Raw genomic sequence first — 22,856 nt, forward strand, 5'->3', positions numbered from 1 at the left:
AGAGGTCAAGTGTGGCAGGCTTGGGCTAGTGCACACTATTGTAGGTGACCCTGGTATTCCGTGGGACATGGTGGTCCTTGGAACAGTGGGTGCTGCTCCCCACGCTCTGGAGCTGCCTGGGGAGGGGACAGTGTTTGCACTCTCTGCCATGCCTCTTTCTATGTAATTATTAAATAAAGCAGTTGGGGTCCCAGCTGTGCTGTGGCTTCTTTTGTGTTTAAAATGTCTGTTCTCTGTCCAGCCACCGGAGATTTTCATGCAGCTCAAAGTGCAGGGGCTGGTGCTTTCAAAGCAGGAGGCTTGATGTCCTTTCAGGTTAGTAAGGGCAGGCTCTGTCAGCAAAATCTTGCCAAGGTTCTTTTACTTTTTTTCCAGGAAGGCTCTTTCCTACCTTTGCCTGTGTCTGGGGGAAAGGTGGCACCAAGTGGCAAAGAGACCAGGCTCATGCTGCAGGGCTTTAATGGCAATTCAGTTGCATCTCTTGCATTTTTTGGTGATGCTGATGGAAGAGCTTGCAGTAGGGGCTGGGTTAGTAGTGCTTTTGTGTTGTTGCCAAGTTCTATTTAATCATAGAGTACTTTGCAGCCCCTGGAATTTCACTCAGAGTGCATGCATGCTTTGGTCCTAGGCAGGAAAATGCTGCATATTGCAAACTGAGGTGTGCCTTGACAGGTGAAAAACCACAAACCAAATTCCAGCTGGATACAAAATGAAACAAAATGTATTTACCAAGTTTTTATTACATTTACGACAAAGATTTGGAATTAAAGCATGGGATATTTGGATAAAGAGGCGATTTCATGTATTCCAAGTGTGAAAGTTTTTAGTCACACTCTGAATAAGTTGCTTAAATATCAGAAGTTTGCAGTTTCCTCCCTAGCTCTGTAACTACTGAATAGTAGAGAGGATAGAGTAAGCAAAAAATATTATTTGGAGGAAACTAATTTCTCTCTGCTCCACCTCTTCCTGTGAGCAAAAGGAGAGGGAAGGCACAATGAAGACATCTGTTCCTTTGAACCCACTCACAGACTTGCTTAGTAATAAAACTAGGGGAGAGGAGGAGAAGATATTGGTGCTGTTCAAGTGGTTGTTAATCGTTTTGAGTACTGAGGGGGCACGTTGACCTTCTTAGGAGATATTGAAAAGAAGCTGGCACTGACCTCTGCCAGAGTTTAAATCCAGGAGACTCAGAATCCCTTTGTGCCCCTTTCAAAGAGGAGACAAATCTCTGTGGTAGCCACGCTGTCCCCTTGCCTCAGGGTAGGCACCTCAGCTGGACTGACCCAGATACTGTGCTCTGGTCTCCTGGATGGGCCCTTCACTGCCTGTGTATCACCGTGATCACAGCTGCAGCAAACTAAACAAGAGTCCTGCAGATAAAAAAAATTATCCTGTGCCCTGCCTCCCATCCACGCTTTGCTCTTGTTATGCGTAATGCCTAAAATCTTGTGTGTCTGTAACACAGAGCTGCAGGGTCCTCCCCATCCCCCACTCCTCCTGCCTAATCTCATTGTGCTGCTTAGTCACAGCAAAGACCCCTCTAATGGGTTTAAGTGGCCGTGCTCCTGGCTGGCTGAGCTGCTTTCTGTCCAGCCTGGGACACTGTGTGTAAGTAAAAGATGAGACTGCACACATCTACTGCCTCTGAGTCCTCCTGAGTGTCAGCAGGTGCCTGCATGAAGATTAGGTTTCCCTCTAAGTGTCATATCTGGAAACAAAAGCCTGTTAAAAAATGCCAAGGGGGTGATATATTTTTCTCAAACTAATAAAATGTGGCCAAAAACGCTTCTATGAACTCAGCCACAGAAGGCAGGGGTAGATGGTTCCTTATGAGCCTTTCCAGGTCCTTAGAAGTGTCTTAAGGCATAAACCAGTGGTTGTGGCATGCACTGGTAAGGTTGATGAGGGACATTCTTCAGCTGTGGATATCGAGTCTTCTCTGAATTCTTACATGGCATTCCCCCATAGCTAGCAAGGAGCTCTCAGAGAAGGGCTGAGAGTTGGTATAAGGTCTTTAAGCCTGGAATGTTTGTTCAGAGTGGGAATGGTTCTGCCTTAACCAAAGGTAACAAGCAGGCAGCTGCTAAAGAGAAGAAAGATGCCTTTGTGTGGTGATGCAAGGAGCAAGTTTGCAAGCCAACACAGTGGAGGAGAAATAGGGATTTTGTTACTGTAGGCAGCACTGGAGCATGATGAAATTATTTAAAGTCATGGGGTTCTCTAATTTGTGGCTATAAACTATAGAACATATGTAATATAGGTGAGAAAGGGCTACAGGAGACCCCCAAATACCTCCCTAAACTGTAACTGATGACATAACATTAAGGCAAGAGAGCGCACCACATCACAACAGTGCATAGAGGGTGAAGTTGAGCAAGGTAGCAGGGCTAGACTTATTCCTTCTTTCCTCTATCAATCTCTGGACAGTACCGAGTTAATAGTTAATATTTGTATGCAACACTGGTAAGGCTGGACTCTACTGTGTGCTGGGACTTAGAGAACTCTTGAAAGAAAAGGCTGGAGAACAGAACCTGTGAAGTATTGTTCTCCTTTGTCCTTTTGTGAAGTGCTAGCCTTGGGCCTGAAATGTCCTGGATGGAAAAGTTGCTTTGAATAACTCATGATGCTGCTGACTTCATGGAAGTGAAATCTCTATGCAACACTGCTCTCCTTTCTCATTGCCTATCAAGACAGAGCTTGGTGCAGATCCATGTGGTGCTCCTAGGGAGAGCAAGCAAAGGGTATCAGTAGTGTCCTGGAAGCTGCTGTCTGGCCCAGACCTCTCTAGTTGGGAGTGGAGTCTAGCTTGGGAGCTTGGCCCCAGATTCCCTGTGAGACCCCTGGCAGATGTTTCCTCAGGAGTGTGAGTAGCTGCTCTCCTCAACAAAGCATAAGGTTCAGCCACTGTGTAGGGAACCACAGAGCTGTGGGCACTGCTTTGGAGGACACTGGTGCTCAGTGCTGCTGTCAGGCTGCCTGGGATCCAGGATGGAAGCAGCTTCTGGGAGTGCCACCCCACAGGCTCTGAAAAATAATCCTCTTCTTGTGGTAGCACAGTTAGGAGGAACCTCAGAGTCTTTCATCCTCTCCTGAAGCAACCAGACAGCTGGCTTTACAGGCAGAAGGGTGGGCTCAGTAGGCAGTTGCTTCTTCTCTGAGGTTACTGTAGCTCTAGTCTGACAGATACATAGCAGGGTGGGATGGACAGGGAAAGTGGGTTTTGCTATCAAATTTCCATATCTTCCCTTTAGTCTCAACAACATTCTTCTATTACAGCTCTTACAAATCTCCCATACATCAGCTTTAATTTAGCAATGCACAAGCCAGACATAGTTTGTCAGTTCTCTCCCCTGGAGCAGGGTTTGTTAGCCAGTAGTGCCAGAAGGGATGTGTGTGCCCTGGTGCCTTCCTCCCTTTGCCCCAGTCTCTGTTCTGCAGTAGGACTTGTCTGGACTGATAATACTCATACCATTTACAGAAACATTCTGCCCAGACTTGTCATTGCCTGGTAGTGAAGATTTTTTTCTGATCATCAGGCCTGGATCAGAATGTGATCTTTCTCTTCCTTATAAAGCAGCCATAGAGCAGCCCAAACTGTTAAGATACTCCTTTAGGAAAGAAACTGCTTAGAATAATGAACTGACTCATGGCATTTGTGACTGCAATCCAGAAAGACTCTCCCCTATGTGCCTAACTCCTTCTTCCCCTGAAAGGAATGACAGTGAATGGGGTGGAAAGGGTGATATGATATGAATTTTGATTGTCTTCCACTCTGCAGAAGAATTACAGGCACCAATAAACGTAGCGGGTGGCCACTGGAATGCAAGCATTTCTCATGACCCAGAGTTGCAGCATGGAGCTTGTTGCCCCATGACACATGAAGTTTAAAATACAAATGGGTATAAAAGGAGTTGTGCAAATTCATAGACAATTTGTCTGTAAAAGTGACTATTTAGCATTTACAAGGCTGCATGCAGGAACCTCTAAGCCACGCACTGCTGAAAGCCAGGGAAGGTGTGTCAGAGGAGGTATTGCTGGAGGCTACTCTGCCCTCTCACACTTGCCCCTGAAGTTTCTCCTCCTTGTCACTGTCAGACAGTCCATGGTGGATGAAATGACCCAGGATTGTTATTCCAGTGTTGTTGAACACTTACTCTTTCTTTGCCATGAGGCCTCTCCCACCCTGTCATTTCTGCCTTTCACACAGACTTGTCGCACTGGCATCCCAGCCAGAGCCTGCTTGTGTGAGGCATCACCCTAATGAGTGCTGGAGCTCACGAGTTCCTTTTTCACACAAGCAGGGCAGCTGCCCCAGTGTGGGTGAGAGAGGAAAAGTAGATGCAAGTATCATGAGCAATAACAGTGTTTAAAAATAAAAGGCACAACTGTTCAGTTGTGCAGATAGATCAGCTGCTTGGCTTTTTCACATGTGTGAGCTTCTTTGGTGTGGCTGCCATTGTATTTTGCAGCTAGATACCTTCTCATTCCTTCTTAATTTGCTGAGCCCTTGTCTCCAGCATTTTGACTAAAAGAGTCTCCAAGTACGTTAAAGAGATAAATGCATGTTTTCTGGCTTCTTAAACAACCCTTACTCATAGCAGTGGAATTTAAAGCATATTATCCACCCCCTTTTCAGACACTCTTTTTAAGGGGTTTGGATAAGGAACTCAAGAGTTCTGCTAACAGAGAGGTAATACTGCTATTTGACCAGTGTCTGAATGGGTGGTTTGTACCTACAGATCCCTCTCTCAGAGACCAGACAGGGATGTGCTCTGTAACAGACACAGTCTTCCTTAAGGATTTGGATCCAAAACATGTAATTGACAAAGCTTGTTTTGCTGGAATGAACATTATGTCCAAACATGAACAGCTCTTAGTTTGTGGGCCTGATTGCTTGTATGTTTCTCTACCTTCCCCCTCCTTCACCCACTATCCTCTCTACTAATTGCTTTTCATCAGTTTTATCCAATACTTATTAGTAGACAGGAATATCATCAGCCACTCATTAGATTTCTGTTGAAATGGCTCTTTCCATGGCAGGAGGTCCAGGCTCTGGTGCCCATTCTGTAAAACCTCAGGATGGAAATAGACTTCCCACATGGAAATCTGCTGCAGTTGGATATCTTTTGGCCAGGATTGTAAGGGAAAAGCCTCCTGACAATATTCAGTGGTGGCTTTTTTCCTCCCACCCAACTCTTCACACAAACACACAAAATGTTGCTGGGTTCCTATTCCAGTTCTATTTCTGATGCCTCAGCCTCACTCTGCCCCTGTCGCCTTAGCACAGGGCTTTGAGTGAGACTTTCAAACACACACTGGGTCAGCTTCTTCACCTCCAGCAGCAGGTGACACAGATGGCTGGGCTGATTTTTAAGGCCATACATATGCGTTAGGCTGCCTTTGTGTGTTTCTGTGACTTCAGAAGCCTGTGTGCTCACAGGTCATAAAATACTACTCTATGCACCACAAAAACGTGCCACTTAAAGCTCTTTAAGAACTGTTGAATTCTGCTAGGGCTGCTTATATATATCATCTAAACTCTCTTTTAAAGCATCACATTAGCATGTGGCTGTCCTCAAAAGCTGCATGCATGACCTTTCTGGCATATGCAAAAGTGGTGCTATTGATTTTACCTTAGCTTTATTCTTTAGAAAGTCATGAGTTCATGTATTTATTCCTGTTTATTATTTGCAGTACCCAGCTATGTTACCTCATTACCTACCCCATTCTGTGATCAGCTCTTCCCTTCTAGCAGGAAAGAAAATAAGCACATGCAGTGTGCATTACAAATCACTGTATGCTGGTGTATCTTGGTATTGACAGTGGAGCTGTTCTGCACTTCTGTGTCTTGTGAAAGCTCGCTGAATAAATGTTTTATAGGATCCAGCCCAGTTCCCACTTAATGGGAAAAAATCTTATTGGTTTCAGTGGTATATGGATCAGTCTTCTAATCCTGTGAAGGAATGTAGTTATATTCTTCTGTGGATTTTAGCATGACTGTATGCTGAATGCCATAATGACTGCTGCAATATTAGCCTGCATATTTTCCATTGAGGTGTGAAATCATCTTGATGTTTGGAACTGCTCAGATATTTTTCTAACTCACTGCTTATCTCTGCATGGGAGCAGCATGCTGTAATAGCCTTAGGACTGACTGAATATTGCATGCTACTGGACTGTGAGTTTTCCCTTAATCCAGGGGATTCCTGCAGTCTTTTTGAAAACAAGAATAGGGAAAGGGGAGAAGGATGTGAGCAAGATTTTAAAAGGAATTTGTAATGAACCTTTGCAGACTAGCAGTTAGGTATTACAGGTCTGATTCTGTGGTTTTCTGTATAAACTGACTGATATCTTACTTTGAAGTCATGCTGTAGATTTCCATCATGTTTCTAATCTTTGAAGCATTATTGAAGCAGAGCTAAATGCTACCAAGAAATTTTCACTAGCATATAATATGTGCCATCTCTGACAATATTTCGATATAATAGTTAAACATTTTTGGCAGGGGTGCTTCATTGACACAACAATTTAGAAAAGCATTTAAAAATACTTTCTGTGTGCTATTAACACCTCCTGTATCAAGACTCAAAGTAAAATTCTGTGTGGTGGCCTTCCTTTCTTTATGCTGCACTGGATTCACCCTGAAGAGTTCATCAGAAACTGGCTGCTTTCTCTGCTTCTGGGCCTGTTGCTTTCATGCAATGCCAAAATCTTGACTCCAAATACTAACGTCATGTTTTCTATAAAGAACAATCTTAATAAAACCAAGACGATGCAACTTTCCCTTCCCTTTCCTTTCCTCTGGATATAGCTTTTCTTTTTCTGTCTGGGTAATTTTTGACCTTGCTGAGTTTTCTTTGGAACTGACAGCTCCCTCTACCAATATGCCATTTCACTCAAACCACTTTGGAAATCATTTCCTTTCCATGGCAGAGTGGTTGCATGTCTCTGCAGGGTGGTGGAGGGCACAAGCTGCAGTATGCTGGCTGCCTTGTTTCAGTTCCTGTTTCAGAGGGACTTTTTTGCTGTAATGTTGCATTTTTGCAGACCACTTGTCAGTCTTCTGGTATCCTTTTGCATGGCAGTGGGAGAGCTAAATGCCACTGAGTCAGAGGATTAAACAGATTGTGAGGATCAGCTGCAATGGCTGCATGGGGCAACTGAAGATCATGGCTGAAAATTTGGTACTCTGAAGTTTTAGTGACCAAACAATTGCTTTTCAGATCAGAACATACCTTTGACTTTTTCCTATGGTGACACAGAGCTCCTTTCATGGGCTCATCCCAGAACACTGATGGCATCAGGACAAGAAGATGTATCAACAGTGTCTTCCCATGGCTGGCTGGTAGATGAGAGCTGCCCTTCTCTAAGCAGCTCCTGCTTTTTCTGGGTTTTCTTGCTCTGTGACCCATCTCCCCATCTATTGCAATGAGCTGTAGAGCCCTGCCATCCATCCCCTGTGTGCATGTGGAAATAGCAGCTTCCAGGCCACCGATGGTGACAGCCTGGGGAGAATTGTCTTGGCACAAGGAGTGCAGAAGTGCTTCACTCGCATTTGGTGCCAGATGTCTACTTATTTCTGACTGCTGGAGTGCTGCCAGCTCTGGGGTGGGTGTGGAAAAAGGGATTTGGGCAGTTAAATGCGGGAAGGGGAAGAGAGGTCAGGGCTGGCAGCTCCTCTGTGCCTCAGAGGATCTTCTTACAGCAGAAGCTTTAAGGGACTGTCTTGCTGCAAGACCCATGGGCAGCCCTATGATCTGTCCCCAGACTCCTTACTGACTACTCTTCTTTTTAAATAGCTGTGTAAAATATATGGGAGTCTGGCCTCACACGCGCTTGGCATGAACAGAGCCCAAAACATGCCATGGGAATCATGCTGATCCTGGGAAGTCTGGCCAGCAGCACAATTGAAGCAAGGCAGATATGGATCACAGGGTCAGGATAACGATTAGTCCTGCCCTTCCCCCTAGTTGTAATTAGCTGTGGTTATGTCACCCTCTGTTCTGACTTCTCACTGGCATTAATTACAGATCTGCAAATTTCCTGCCTTTCTCTTCTAATTGCTGTCTGGGAAACTCAGAGTTTACACCCTCTGTTCAATGTCTGTCAGCAGCCTTCTACATGACATGCTCCAGGGACTAACCTCTGGAAATGGGCTTGTTTGGGATACTTGCTCAGATGCATTTCTGAATGTGAACATTTCTGGTTAGGAATAATCCCTCTGCTTCTCTTGAGCTTGGGTCCTTTCATCCCGTTTCATTTTGGATTCAGTCCTGAGGAGCAAAAGGTGTTCAAACCCTGCAATGAAGTTCACCCTCCCTTTAAGAGAATTCTGTCCCTCATTTAGACGACCCTGTTTCTATTGGAGATAAATTCTCTGCTGGTGAGACAGGGTTTGGGAAATCTGAACTGGTGTGGCTCTACATGCCTTGAGTGGCCTGGAATGTGTTCTGGTCCTGCAAGGACCCTACAGCCCTTGGGTTGGACTCCACCTGCTTGAGGGGCTGTGGCTTGACCCCAACCAGTAGTGGCTTGTGGTCTGTCACCCATGGACTCTCACAAGCTCTTAGCAGCCTCTAATCATTAGGGTCAAATGGAAAGAGTGAGTACTGGTAGAGGGATGAGGGAAGGAGATGACAGTGATTGCACTAAGAGTTATCAGGGGAGAGAAGGACGAGCTGTTGAGAGCAAGTGAGATCCTGGGGGACGGGAATGTGTCAGCATGAACTGGTTGGATCCCCACCAGTTTGGAGTGGGCAGTCCTGGTTAAGTGCTGATGCTCCAGGTCAAGCCCTGAGCCAGGCTGGTGCTGAGAAGGAAAGCAGCCTGTCTCCTATGGCAGGGTGCTCCTCCGAGTGTGTGGGTGAGCAGGGCTGCCTGCACCCCCAGGCAGGTTCCCCAGGCAGCCTCTGTGCTCTATGTAGAAGTTTATGTGCTGTAGAACCAAGGTTCTACACTAATACTTACCTATTTAGAGAAGATCATAAAAATTGAGTCCAGATTTCTGTTCTGAGGAAGCTAAATCCTGAGCATCCATGCCCCTGGTCTTCATACTTGTTTTGCAGTCATTTATTTTCCTGGATGACTTTTCAGCCTTGTGCATTTTGCTCTGCACAGACCTCAGCAAGGTGGCCTCATGGCTTCTTCAGTCAAGCATCTCCCAGTCAATCCTCCTTTTATTTTGGGTGCCAGTCCCCTTTCAAGTGGGGTGCATTTATGACAATAAACATCATCATTAACATGAGGGGGAACATATCCCATAATCAGGAACCTTCTGTTTAGAGAGAAGTGTTTATTATACACAACTTGTTAGGGAGTGTCAATCACCCAGGCTCCCTTTGTTACTCCATAATGCATCATTAATGATGGCTGCTGCTGTGCATTTAATTTCATTGCACACAAGGGCCTTGTCTCTGTCTCTTCACCCCCTTCCCCCTCTTTATAATCACCAGCACAGAAGAAATTAATAAATCAATTCAGGATAGGAGAGCTACAGACTTGCTATAGGCTATCTTTGGTGTCCTTGCTCTCACTGGGTTGTACCTTACTCGTGGAGAGATCTTTAGGATGTCAGTGGAGCTATTTTGGGATTACTACTTGCTCTGCATCTTGAGAAAGGGGACTGGTGTCTGCCCACACAAATACATGAGCATGGATAACTGACCATGGAAGTATCTAATGGAAGTGATCTGTTGAGTCCTGGGGATGGATATATCACATCCTTTTCAACTCTTCATTTCTGCCCCACCCCTCTGGATCTTTGAGCCCTGAGAACATGCTGATGCTTTGCTGACTGACGTCTTGCTCATTCAGTCCAACTCAATTAACTTTAAAAAAAGAATATTCAGCTGCTCCAGGGCTTGTGAAAGGTGAATGGGAGAAACAAGCTTACTGGAGGCTATATATTCACTAAGAAATTCAGTGTCTACCCTGGAATTTTTTGGGAAACTACAAAGAGTTAAAAAAAAACAAACTGGAAAATCCCCAAATCCCCACTTAACAGTGATAAGAGAAAATGCTAGTTTGTAGTGTATTTTGTTTGTTAAATAAATCTAACTATGTGGTTTGGGACCTGCCTGTTGGAAGCCCTGAAGCTGATTTTCTCCTACTGTCAAAGTTTCCAGCCTTCATCTGCAGCTGAAATTCAGCATGCCAGTAATGGCAGGGATAATTCTGCCTTCTGGTTGGAGTCTGCTAATTGGTTTTGGTTGATCTCCCTCTCTCATTTTTTTCTGTTTGAGTATCTCTAGGGCTTTTTTTGAGCAAAGGGGGCCAAGTCCTGGTGTGAACTGTGGATACCAAACTCTCTGGTTTTTGAACTTTCCCAGATTAGAAATTACTTGTATTGTCTGGGTCCTTTCCCACTCTGTGGAAAATCCAGTCCTGTTTTATGGTCCCAAACTAGCTGCTTGGTGTCCATCTTGGCACCAAATCTTTCCTAAGTCCTTATGTGGTGCTCCTGCTCATATATGTCACTTAGCTGCACTGCATATTTTTGTGTGGAAACAGTGGTTTGTGTGGTCATTTTTCATTAAAGCAAGGAGTGGCTTGTGTTGAGGACAAGAAACCCCCACAAATACTTCTTTCCATTCTCCTGGGTTTTTCCAAAGGAGCTCCACTCCTTATCCTGACATCTGTTCCACAGAAAGACCCCATCAGTCCTGAGGACGCTGCACAGCAATTAGAGGAGAAGGAAATTCAGTCAACTTTAGATGGACTTTTTTAATTCCCTGTCCTGACATCCTTGGCTCCAGGCCACAGTCTTTTGGGATTTCCCTCTGGCAAGCAGCTCTGGCAGAGCGCTCCCGGCCAGGCTCCAGCTTGTTCTCCTTTGTCCCGCGCACGCCCAGGCCTGGCCAGGGGGTTCAGATGCTGTTGGGGGGAATCTCTCGGGGTCACTCGCTGCTCAGAGTGACCCCAAGAAAAGTTAAAAAGTCTCTTTTCCCAGCCCAGTGCTCGAAGAAGGAGTCAGAGCTCTTCATTTCTCGGTCTCAAGGTTGTTTATTGTTCCTTATCTATGAAATTTTTTCTCCTGTCCTGCACTCTACCTGCCCCCGTGGTGGTGTTATCTTTTTATACTGAAAACTACGTGTGCAATGTTTACAATTACTTTTCAATATCTATCATCTATGTTAGACAGTGAGCTTCTCCTCTAAACCCATGTAAAAGTGCCAACATCACAGCAGAAGATGGAGGCCAAGAAGAAGAAGAAGGAGAAAGGTTGGACACGCCCAGATTCCTCCATCTTTCCCCCTGAACCCCCATTCTAAAAACCCCGAAATCTACTTTTTCACCCCATGATAAATTCACTATCATTCTGCTTAAACTGTCGTGGCTTGCATATCTTCATCTAAGGTTGGTAACTTGCTCCACGGATCATAATCAAAACCACAGGCATCTTGGGCTCTGTGCCAGGGTCTCTGAGCCCCCTGGCAGGGGTCTTGGCCATTCAGGACAGCCAGAGGGATGTCCTGGGTTCCAACAGGAATCCACCTCCCCTGTCTGCAGGGCACCAACTCTCCCTGGGCACACACCTTGGTGTCCTCTGGCTCACCGAAAGGAAAAGTTCACCCTGCTGCTTTGGCCTCTCAGTCCAGAGCATCCTGCTCAGAAAGGCAAAGGGCATCAGTGACGCTGCTTTAAACACCTGATAAGCAGAGCTGTAGCAAAAACCTTTGATCATTTTCCATCTGAGTAGACTAACTCACAATACTGCATTGCCCTGATTTTCCATGATAAAGGAAAAATAATGAGATTTGATGTTTCTTTTCTGGAACAGAGCACTTGAAGTTTTTGAAATGTTTTGTTTATTTTCTATTTGCTGTTCCTGTATCTAAATACCTGAAATATTTTTAGATTTTCCCTCTTGTGGATCATTTCAGAGGTTTTTTGTCCTTTGTTTCAACTCCAAAGGAAGTCAAATTTTAGAATATTTCAATCTTGGCCATAGTGGATTTCTGTCTTCTGTACTGCTTTGTGGATTTATTTGATATTTAAAAAACCACAGACTTCAGCACAGAAGAGGACAAATTTTACCTTTTTTTTCCCAATTTTTTTTATAAGACCCATGGTTTCACTGGAAACATATTTCTGGACTTGCTGTTTCCTCTTTAAGGTTACTTTCTCCCTCCACTCAGCATTAATTCTAGGGGCCTCCAGTGGCCCAATAAGGGAGCAAATGATCTTTTGGTGCTGGGCTATGAACCTGTTTTCCCATGATAAAAACAAACTACTTAGGTTAAGGGAGTCACCATGCATTCATCATGGTGCTGAGGGCATAGAAGGCCTCTCAGTGTGATAATTTTTAGAGTTTATACAAATTGACAGAGATGCTAAATGCACATTACTGAGAAGGAAGTGTGAAAATCTAAGGTCTGGTCTCCTGGGAGAAAAAAAAAAAAGGAGAGAAGAAATTTAGTGCTTAAAATTTTATTGTCTTCTTTAGTTTGACCCTGTAGGCTGAATTCAGATTTCAATAAATCTATATAGTAAAAAGAATTTACCTGCTAATAGTTTCTGCTCTTTTAGTGAAAGGTTCTTCAGAGAAGACTTTGCCACATGATAAATTGCTGCTGAATTTAATCTCTAGACAAACTGCATAAGAAGCTGAACTGTCTATGTCTTTGTTATGGTAGCAGACTGAGCAAAAACTTGGTATGGAATGAAACTCTCAACTTCATATTCTCACTTCTTTGCTAAATTTTGTTCCTTTACATCCAGTGCATTTTCAGGCTTGCTTTATCTTGAAGATAGAAATATAACCCTTGATACCTCCCCCCTCTTTCGTGTCCGGTGTAGAGCAAAGAATTAATTATGGAGACTTAAATCACTGCTTGAAGCCATAACAGCAGATCATCATTGTCCTTAAATGTCTCTGGCACAAGCTCACTATCTCTGATTTTCATGTCTCACCAGTTACTATTTTTACATGTTTTGTACGGAAGAGGCTGCACCAAATAAAGCTCTGTGTTGTAATAAGTGATTGAAGACCTTAAAATGGCTCCCACTCTGTTATGTGCCTTATAACCTGAATTCCCAGCTCAGCTTTTTCCCTGTGCCAGGAAATATCTCCTACCTTTGAAACTCCTCTCCAGAGATGTAAGATTAGCTTCATGCTGTCAGGAGCTGTCATTTCAGGCAATTAGAAATAGATCAGCTGACACCTGGTAGTTTTGCAAATGCCTTTCTTTCCTTCAACTGCTTCATCTCTGGCTGGTTTTGAAGATTACAGGGTGCAGGGTAACTCTTCCCTATTGCCCACATGCACTCTTTGTTCCTGGCTGCTGTTCTCTGGCTGCCTTTTCAGTGTTGGTGAAGTTGTTGGTAGCTTGTAATGCTGCTGTGAGGGAGCTTTATTTGTAGTGTAAGAGGGGTGGACGTGGCAGATTTCTCGTTCTTAGCTAACCCAGTGTGTGAAGAAGGAAATGGAGAAACTAGGAATTGTTATTGCTGAAGGCAGAGGCAAATGAAAAAGGAGATTTTATTGCTGTAGAGCTCTGTCCTCTGCCAGGACTGGGAGGAAACATGCAGTGGGAGCCAGAAAACTGCATCCACAGAGTGAAACTCTTGGCATACCCTTGGGCTGCATCTTTCATTAGGCGCCTGCCAGCCCTCTGCTCACGCCATCCCAACCCACCTGTCTGCTCTTGTGCTCTCCCTGTACAGCTGCTTCTGCTTTCATTTGTTTCTAGGTTAAATATTGCCACCTGAAATATGCAGTTCCCAGAGGAGACACAGTCAATGTTAGTGAAAGGCTAGGATCTGTTTCTTTGCATTTTGGCTTGAATTTGGAATATAAAATCAGTGTGAGAGAGTGAGGGGGAGGCTGAGCCATGACACTAGGAGCAGCACAGCTCTCTTTCGTGACCTTGCAGTGCCTCCAGAGAATCCTGTATGTATGTGAAATTATGAACTCTGGGACTTGGTTATGCTGCCAACTTCATTTTGATCTTCTCTCTCTCTCTCTGAGGCTGTGTTTTAACTGAGGCAGAGCTAGCAGGCAGTTAACCCCAGTGCTCCCCGGTGGAGATGTGCTACCCTGGATAATAACATCATTTCTAGCAAACTCTTGTTTGAAAGTGGTCTCCTAGACAACTAAATTTCTTGGCAGGGATCTGTTATCTCTGGGTGGAAGCTGAAAGAGAGCCTGCAAGGTAACCAAATGCCAGGCCCTGGTCTGTCTGCTATGTCAGACATCTTCAATAGCAGAGGCAGAGGAGGGTCTGCCCACATCCAGAAATAGCGAGGGAGTGAGGCTCTTGGCTCCCTGTGTGCACGCAGATGGGGAGAAGATAAAATGAGTGGTCTCAAGGAGCATGGTGTTCAAAACTTTGTTTTGTCACTGTCTGTGAGTCCTTGAGGAGCCCTTTGGGGGTGTCTGGTGGGTGGAAGGCTCTGGGGCTGAGTGGCTGTGCCCCTGGAGCATCAGAAGGGTGCTGGAAAAGGCCAGGGCTTGGACAGATGGAGTAACAGAGATTGGAGGCGGAGGAGCTTGGCCTTGTGCCAGGCTGTGGAGTGGGGTGGGCAGATCACAGAGAGGAGCTGGAGGGGGTCAGAGGAGGATAATCCTCAGGCAGCGAGGAAGGCTGCAGCTGTCAGTGTTAGAGCATGGCACTGCAGAGGTTTGCTGCTGCTGGGCTCTGGGCATCAGCAGAGCTCTGGCACTCCTGAGAGCTGGCTGAAGTGGGGTGCTGACAGGCTTGTCCCTGTCCTTTGGTCAGTGTCCCAGGGGATGTTCTGGGACATCAGCTGAAGGTGGAGGAGCCTAGAGGTGTGCAGAGCCCTGGACAGAGCCTCTCCTGGCCTGGTGTGGGGTTGTGAGAGTTGTGGCAGTGGCTGGAAGGGAAGGCAGGAACTGGCTTTTGGACATGCTGCTGTGTGTTGCCTTAGAAGAATGGCTGAACTCAACTTGCTTTTCTGTCCCCCTTTGCACCAAGTCACAGCAATGCCCTCTGTGAATGCTTCTTCCAGATGCCTCAGTGGGGCAAGCACTATGCTCTGGTGGGAATAATTCATTCATGCTGAGCAGAGAAGCAAGCAAGGAGCTCAGCAGTAAAGCTGGTGGGGAAGTCAGGGCTCTCTGAGCTCCTGGAAACTCTTTCTCTGGCAGAGGTGCCCAAACTGTGCTGCACTGCAGGACCTGGCAGGAAGTGGTGCCTGGAATAGAGCCTTTCTTCCCTGCTCTCTGTGGTGTTTCTAACACCTCCAGTACAAGTGTACGGTGCTGCTGTTTTGCTTTGAGACTGGAGGGAGTTTGCCTGCATGGAAGATCTCTGCAGGGATGTTAGAGATCCAGCAGAGTTTGTGATGTGAAAGAGGGCACTTAGAGGACTACAGCAAGACAGGGACCAGTGCTGGGAAAAGATGCACTGCACTCCTGCACTCCAGAGGAGGAAGCTCTCTGTCCAGGGAAGAGTATAGCCTGCCCCTGCCATCCCTAGGGCTGCAGGCAGATTCCTTTTTGGAGTGTTTTTCCCAGAACATCACTGTTTGTCCCAGGGAACAATACATGGGATCCCTCTGTCCTTTTCCTCAGTGCTATCTTTCCATCTCCCTCCCTATATGAGACCCAGTGGGTTTTACTTTGCTGTTTTTTTACTCAATAAATTTGTAGAGAGAGCTGATGCCAGCCATCCAAAGGAAAGCTTAGGGGGAATAGCAGTGAGCTGGTTTGCAAAACTTGAGGCATTCAGAAGCTGAGTTGGACTCTAAAATTAAAAGCTCTTGGTGTATATTTATTTCTGTTCTGTTTTCTTCTACTTTTAAGTGAGACTCATCTCCTTCAGGGTATTTTTGGTTATTTGCAGCTGTGATGGATAGGAGCTGCTAATTTCTTTTCATAAATTTAAGCTGAGACTTTTGCCCTGCCTTAGGACTCCAGAAACTTGGATTTTCAGAAAAAAACAGAAGACAAGAATTGGCAATATGGCCCAATAACAAATATTGAACATTTCTCAAGCACCTCCAGCACATCTTTGCCAAGTGCCTGAACTTGAATCCAATACAAATACTTATCTATGGCTCATGCTTTGGAGACTTAGGGAGGAACAGCTCTGCAGGTGTTTGTTAGTTGGTAGATGGAGGTGATGGATGAGAATGGATCTTCGTGTGTGTCCTAGCCAAAAATGGTTTGTAACAAAACATAGCAGTTATTCTGTCCAGCTGGCAGGGGCTGTTGAGAGCTACTGTCTCAAAAGTGCAGACAGATCTCAGTTTTCCTCTCTCTGTTCAGTGGGAAGTTTGAGATGGGGCTCTGGCAGCAATTCTGTGCCAAAGCTGTCGAAGCCCAGCCCCAGCCCCGCTTGTTCTCATGCTGCAACTTCGGATGTGCTGGAGCAGGCACCTCAAATAGTTACAAAGGGTGTGATTAAGCCCTGGGAAAGAGCAAGCCGGCAGCTTGTTTTATGTTTCCTCCCCTGTGTTTGTATGAGTCACGGAGCTGGCGGCAGTCCTGCTTTCACCTCACAGAGAGCAGAAATAAGTGTGTAAGAGCCCCACACTAATTTGCTGAAAATAGCCAAAAGCCAGGCTCTTAAGATACCCAAAAGAGATTGCAGCTCCTCCATTTATTGATTCCTTTTCTCTCTGCTTCAAGTTAACAGCTTTTAAGAGACATAAAATGGGAAGAGCATCCATTCTGCCAGTGGTGTGGTTGTCTGTCCCAGCCCTTGCCTCAATGGTGTGTGTGTGTGTGACCTTGAAGGGCAGACAGTGGGATGGTGTGTGGAGACACACATTTGAAGCAGTAGAGAAGAGGTAAAAAATATCTTCCCCTGTTACCCTGGAGGGTGCTGGCATGTCATGCCACTGCCAGGGCAGCAGAGAGGCTGGCTCTCACCATCACACACCAACTCTGCCCTGAGCAGGCTGGGGCCAAGGGGGTTTACACCCGAGCTGTGTTTGTGCAAGTCTCTCGTGGCTGGACTTGCCCCTGCATTCTCCAGTGCAGGGGACAAAATACCACCTGGGTGCCTTGCAATGATGCCAACTCATATTTTTTGTTTCTCTTTTTAATCAACTGTGATGTTAAATTTTAGGCTGTCATTAAAGCTCCAACTTCTGGAGCCAGTAGATGATGCTGTGAGAATTCCAGCTTTGTTTCTGAGCAGGGGAAGGAAGTCAGGAAGGCAGTCTGGCAGCTTGTAGCTTGGGGACAAGCAATGGACCTCATGTTCCTTCCATGTTTCCATGGGCTAGGTCCACGTTCCAAGTTTTGAACACAAGGGCTGGCAGAGCAGCCTCTGACCCTAGCTGATGTGTTGGGAAAAGCAGGAAAAGTGCTTCAGCTTGCAAGGGATACATGGTTTGCGTGATGATCACAAATTCAGCTCAGCTCACTTGAGCAGGAGGAGAAATAGATGAGAGAGGCTGCCCTCACTTCATCCACTGGTGTGGGGAATGCAGCTGTGGTTTGGGGCTCACTGAGCCAGGGCTGTTTGTGTGCTGAGCATCTCAAGCAGGCAGGAGACTCAGACATCTCCCAGCATTCGTCCTTGGTGCAATCAAGCGATTGCTCTTTAGCAGTGCAGGCTCCCCCAAAGCCCAATTCCTGCATTTCCTCCCTGCTGTAAGCTCTCTTCGCTTCACTTGTTTCCACATTTGTTTCTTCTGTTACACAAGCTTTGGTCTCAGGCCTGTGAGATGAAATACTCGGGGCTTTCAAAAGTATGACTCTGATTTAGTCTCTGGCCCCTCTCTGCTCCATGCCCAGCTCATCTGCCTTGGCAGAGTGAGCACCAAAGTTAAGGAGCTCTAGTGAGTGTTGCTGTTCAATACTTAAAACCTGTGCGTGTCTTCTGAACTGCCACAATTTTGCTTTAATCCCAGACCACATCCCATTGGATTCAGCTAATGTTCCTCATGGAATCTGCAACTTTAATGGCCCTCGGAGGGCTCTGTTTGCCACTTCATTCACTTTTTCTTCTTCCTCTGCTGTTTTCTACTGACTTCCCCACAGTGGAGAATTCCCTCCCATGATCCCTAAACTGGATCTCCACCCAGCCCCCTTGCAACAAATGCCCTGTCCCTCACACTGACTGCTGGGGCTGGGCTCTTTCCTTTTAACTGGAGTGGAATGAGAAAATAGGTGTGAAGATTTAGAATTATCCACTCACCTCCCTTTTACCAGACTCCAGACTGAATATGGGGTTGGGGGCAAGACCATGACAGGACATCTGCATCACTATCCAATACTTGGAAATCAATTCTAGAGCTTGAAATAGGCTTGCTGGTGGGTTGCTTCTGGTTATTATGTCTGGAGCCAGCAAGAGAGCTATCCCAGCAGTGTCCCCTGTGACAATGTCTGAGCAGTGTTCAAAGGCTGGGGAGTGTTCTGGGGCAGAGAAATACATGTTTGTCTCCTCCATTAAGGTTTTTGCTGGCCTACAGCTACAGCGTGGGTGTGACCATAGCTATTTAAATGCAGCTTCAGAAGTGTCTATAGGACAGCCCCCCTGAGAGCTGATGCCATTGCTGGGCACAGTGCTGTAGTTCACACAGTGGCAGCGTTACCAACACAGCACTTGTGCTGGTAGTTTGATATTTCTATAAACTCAAAGGGTGCTTGGGTTTGTTCCTTTGATGTTCCCTCATCCCAGATGTGTTCTGTGTTGCCAGATGTCCACAGCTATCTGTTAGAGCACACACATTCAATTAATTAAACACATTAAATGCACCCACTTCCCACTCTGGATTTGTTCCTTCCCTGACCTATAACTCAGCCTGACACATGGACAGTTTGATGGATCTTGGTCCTACAGGTGGAGTCATGTGGTAACCTTCTCCCTTTTCTGCAGGAGATCACCCATAGAGGAGGGTCTGTATTTTAAATCTCTGGAAGTTACACTGACAAAATAGAAATACAGTTCCCTTGACTAAGAAGCTGGTTTTGTCTTCCTTTGTTTCTGCTATTTAGGTGCATTTTAAATTGATTTAGTTCAGAAATTTTACACACTGGATTAAAACATGCAAACATGACTTTACTACACTTGTTTTTTTCTTAATGCTTTCTTCTTCTTTTTTTTTTTGTTTTTTTTTCTTAATGCTTTCTGCTCGTCCCCCATTTCCAGATAGACTATTTATTGCCCTGAAACAGTTCCAAAATCCCAGCCCTGCTCTTCAATACATGGGTGTGTGTGCGTTCCTAGATGATCCCCTTTGCATTTAATTTTGAATGCTCCTAGATTACTTTTTTTGTATTCACTATGTTCTGGGGAGGAAAATAAACAAGGGAAACTGATTAGTTAGATGTTGACTTCACCTTTAATCTGAATCTCTGGAGGCTTCTGTCCTTAAACTGAAGTAGTTGCTTCCTCTGAACACAAGAACTGCTCCTGGGCAGCTCTGTGCTTGCTGAGAGTTTACTTGGTTTTTGATGAAGAAATAGAAAATCTAATTTTTGAACTAAATTTACCTGCAATGATTCATTCTCTTTTCATAACTTATCAAAATGCATTAGCAATAAATTCTTGACAGTGCTTCTATAAACAGCAGTTGTTCTCCTTTGAAGCCTTGGTGCTCGCTGCCCGCTCAGTTGTGCTGCTGTGCAAAGTGGCATAAATACCCGAAGAGAAACGGCACAAAAGGAGCTGTGTACAGATGGCTTAGACAAAATGCTGGCCTTTTCCTTCAGTCGTCACAAGCGGGAAATCTGGCATTAAATAGGATTTGTAGACAGGTTTGGTGTCTATCTTCTGGCTTATCCCCTCTTAAAGTCGCATCTCGCTCCCACCCCGTACATTGTCTGCTGCCGGAGTACCCCCGGCGGAAAGGATGGAGCGAACGCGGTTTGGCGGCCTGGTGCTGTCTCAAAGCTGTAATTGTGTCAGACGCGGTAAGCCGTGCTGGGGAGGCTGCGGTGTGCGTGCCCGTGCAGTGTCACAGGGCGGCGGGAGAGCGCTCCGGGCTGGGCTGGGCTGGGCTGGGCTGTGCGGGGCTGGGCTGGGCTGGGCTGGGCTGGGCTGGGCTGGGCAGTGCTGGGCTGGGCAGTGCTGGGCTGGGCTGGGCTGTGCTGGGCTGGGCAGTGCTGGGCTGGGCTGGGCAGTGCTGGGCTGTGCTGTGCTGGGCTGGGCTGGGCTGGGCTGGGCAGTGCTGGGCTGGGCTGGGCTGTGCTGGGCTGGGCAGTGCTGGGCTGGGCTGGGCAGTGCTGGGCTGGGCTGGGCTGTGCTGGGCTGGGCAGTGCTGGGCTGTGCTGGGCAGTGCTGGGCTGTGCTGTGCTGGGCTGGGCTGGGCAGTGCTGGGCTGGGCTGGGCTGTGCTGGGCTGGGCAGTGCTGGGCTGGGCTGGGCAGTGCTGGGCTGGGCTGGGCAGTGCTGGGCTGTGCTGTGCTGCGCTGGGCTGGGCAGTGCTGGGCTGGGCAGGGCTGGGCTGGGCTGGGCAGGGCTGGGCTGTGCGGGGCTGTGCTGGGCTGGGCTGGGCTGAGCAGTGCTGGGCTGGGCTGGGCAGGGCTGGGCTGGGCTGGGCAGGGCTGGGCTGTGCGGGGCTGTGCTGGGCTGGGCAGTGCTGGGCTGGGCAGGGCTGGGCTGTGCGGGGCTGTGCTGGGCTGGGCAGGGCTGGGCTGGGCTGGGCTGGGCTGGGCTGGGCAGTGCTGGGCTGGGCTGGGCAGGGCTGGGCTGGGCTGGGCAGGGCTGGGCTGTGCGGGGCTGGGCTGGGCAGTGCTGGGCTGTGCGGGGCTGGGCTGTGCGGGGCTGTGCTGGGCTGGGCAGTGCTGTGCTGTGCTGTGCTCGCCGGTGCGCTCCTGCCATCTGCTGCCGGCACAGAGCGCCGCACACTCCGCTCCTTCTGCTGCTGCTGGGGCTGGCACGGCTTCCCCGGCACCTCCTGCACGGAGGGACAACGAACATGCCCGCGGCAAGGCGGAATGGTTCCTGCCTTCCCGGTGAGGCGGCTGGGTAAATGCCAGTGAAGTTTAGAATTATCCCCCAAACCCAATCAAGTCGGGAAGGAAATCTGTTTGAAGTAAGATTTGTCAGAAAAATTAATGCACAAACAGCAGAGGTTTATGTCCAAAAAGGAAACAGAGTAGTCCTGTAACTTTATTCGACTAAAGAAAGAGGCCACTGGGCATTCCCCTGGGGTCTCACTAATTTTTGGAGGATGCAGCCTCCTTTTTATCCTCATTTCCCGGCCGCATGTCCCTCTCTGTTTCCCCATTGGCTGAGGTACTTGAGAGGTACAGAATTCCCAGAGTGCCTAATCCCTAAGACTGCCTTCTAATCTATATCCTCCTTTTCTTTTCCTTGTGTCAATCAGTGGAACTCCTATGGAATTTATGGTTCTTCCCATTGTTTCTTTCATCTCTCAGTATCTGACTTTATTTATCAGCAGACCTACCGTTTGTTTGTAAAGACAAATCCCTCTCACTCCTTTCATCAATTAGTGGAATCCTTTCCATTGTTTCTTTTATCTCTCAATATCTAACTTTACTTAGCAGCAGACCTACAGGTTTTTATGTAAAGACAAATCCCTGATTCCTTTCAGATTTAAAGCTCAATATGGTGATTTAAAGAACCCGCAGCAAAGTAGAATGTCCTCAGCTTGAGAAAGCAGAGATGTTTTAACAGCACTGTGACTTCATGAGCCATCTCTCTGGGAAGGGATAAAGTGCTGCTTCCTCAACCACAAAGTTCTGTGGAATATTTCTTACTTAATTTCTGAATGCTCAGAATATAATTTGGGGCAGGGTGTTGTGTTTTAGCAACAAAAATTTTGCAGGGTCCTCCTAGTGGTGGCCCTGTCTATAGGCAGAGGATGCCAGTGGCTGTTTGGGATACTGGCATACTTTTGCCCTCCTCTGGGTTCTACCTGTAGGTAAGAGCTGGCTGATCCCTGAGCTTAAGAAATGCCCCAAACCTCATCAAGTCGGGAAGGAAATCTGAAAGGTCTTTTTAAACTCCTCCTCCCTGTGGGTTGTTTGTGAGGCAAGGAGAATAGGGCAGTTCAGGGGCCTCAGATCTTGGCCCAGCCCATCATCCAAGGCAGGTCTCCCTGGGCACGAGTAGAACAATACCAGCCAGAGCAGCAGCACAGCAGCTCAGGGTGCGATTTGTGCTTTGGTGATGGTTGGCTTCAGCTACAAACCAGTATTTTCCTGTCTCTGCCTCTGCCAGCCCCTTCCTGAAGTGCAGCCAGGAACAAACAAGTAGGATTGTGCTCAGATTTCTGCTGGGTATGAGCTGTACATCAGCTCTGTCTGACTTCAGGGACAAGCACCCTTGTTACAGGACCAGCTCACACCCTTGTATTCCTGCTTCTACCTCATGCAATTAATTCTGAAAACTGTGTTAGCAAATTTAGGAGGTCTGTAATCTTCTTTCTTTGTCTGTTAATCACAGTGTGGGGACCAGCTGTCAGTGGGAAGCCAGCAAGCACTGTGTTATTCGTTGCTTTCTGTGTAGCAGGACTGTATTCAAACAATATCTGTCTCTGTTGTGCTGGGAAGTGTTTTCATGCAAGGGATAGCAAGCCTTGCAGGAGCTGGATATCCACATGAAAATTTTACAAAGTGTTTTCACAGCAACACCTATAAAATACAGGTGAGATTTCTAATTACTGAATCCATTTGAAGGATCTGTATTCTCTGTGTACCTGCCTCTTCTAAGCATGAATTCTTTATCATCATTTGTGAGCAAAACTTTTTAGATTTTTCATGATTGTATGTACAAGGGAATTTGTAGGAATAAAATTCAAATTTATCACTGTACAAGACAATAAAGAAGGTACTTTAATTTTTGAAAGAGAGTCCAAATGCAGGTAGGAAAGTTCTACCAGTATACTGTGGTTTTTCCTTAAGGCATTTTACTGGAGTTATAGGAAGTTCTCTGTTAAATAGAGTGTAAACAAAGCATTTCTAGTTCTCAC

The 22,856-nt window shown here is 46.6% G+C and overlaps 1 protein-coding gene across 1 annotated transcript in view; it reads left to right on the forward strand.

Annotated features, from left to right (window-relative positions):
* MB21D2 (Mab-21 domain containing 2) overlaps positions 1 to 22,856 on the forward strand; it is a 59,078-nt gene that overhangs the window by 22,144 nt on the left and 14,078 nt on the right. The window lies entirely within an intron of this gene.

This window comes from Molothrus aeneus, chromosome 10 (assembly GCF_037042795.1).
Source record: "Molothrus aeneus isolate 106 chromosome 10, BPBGC_Maene_1.0, whole genome shotgun sequence".
NCBI lineage: Eukaryota > Metazoa > Chordata > Aves > Passeriformes > Icteridae > Molothrus > Molothrus aeneus.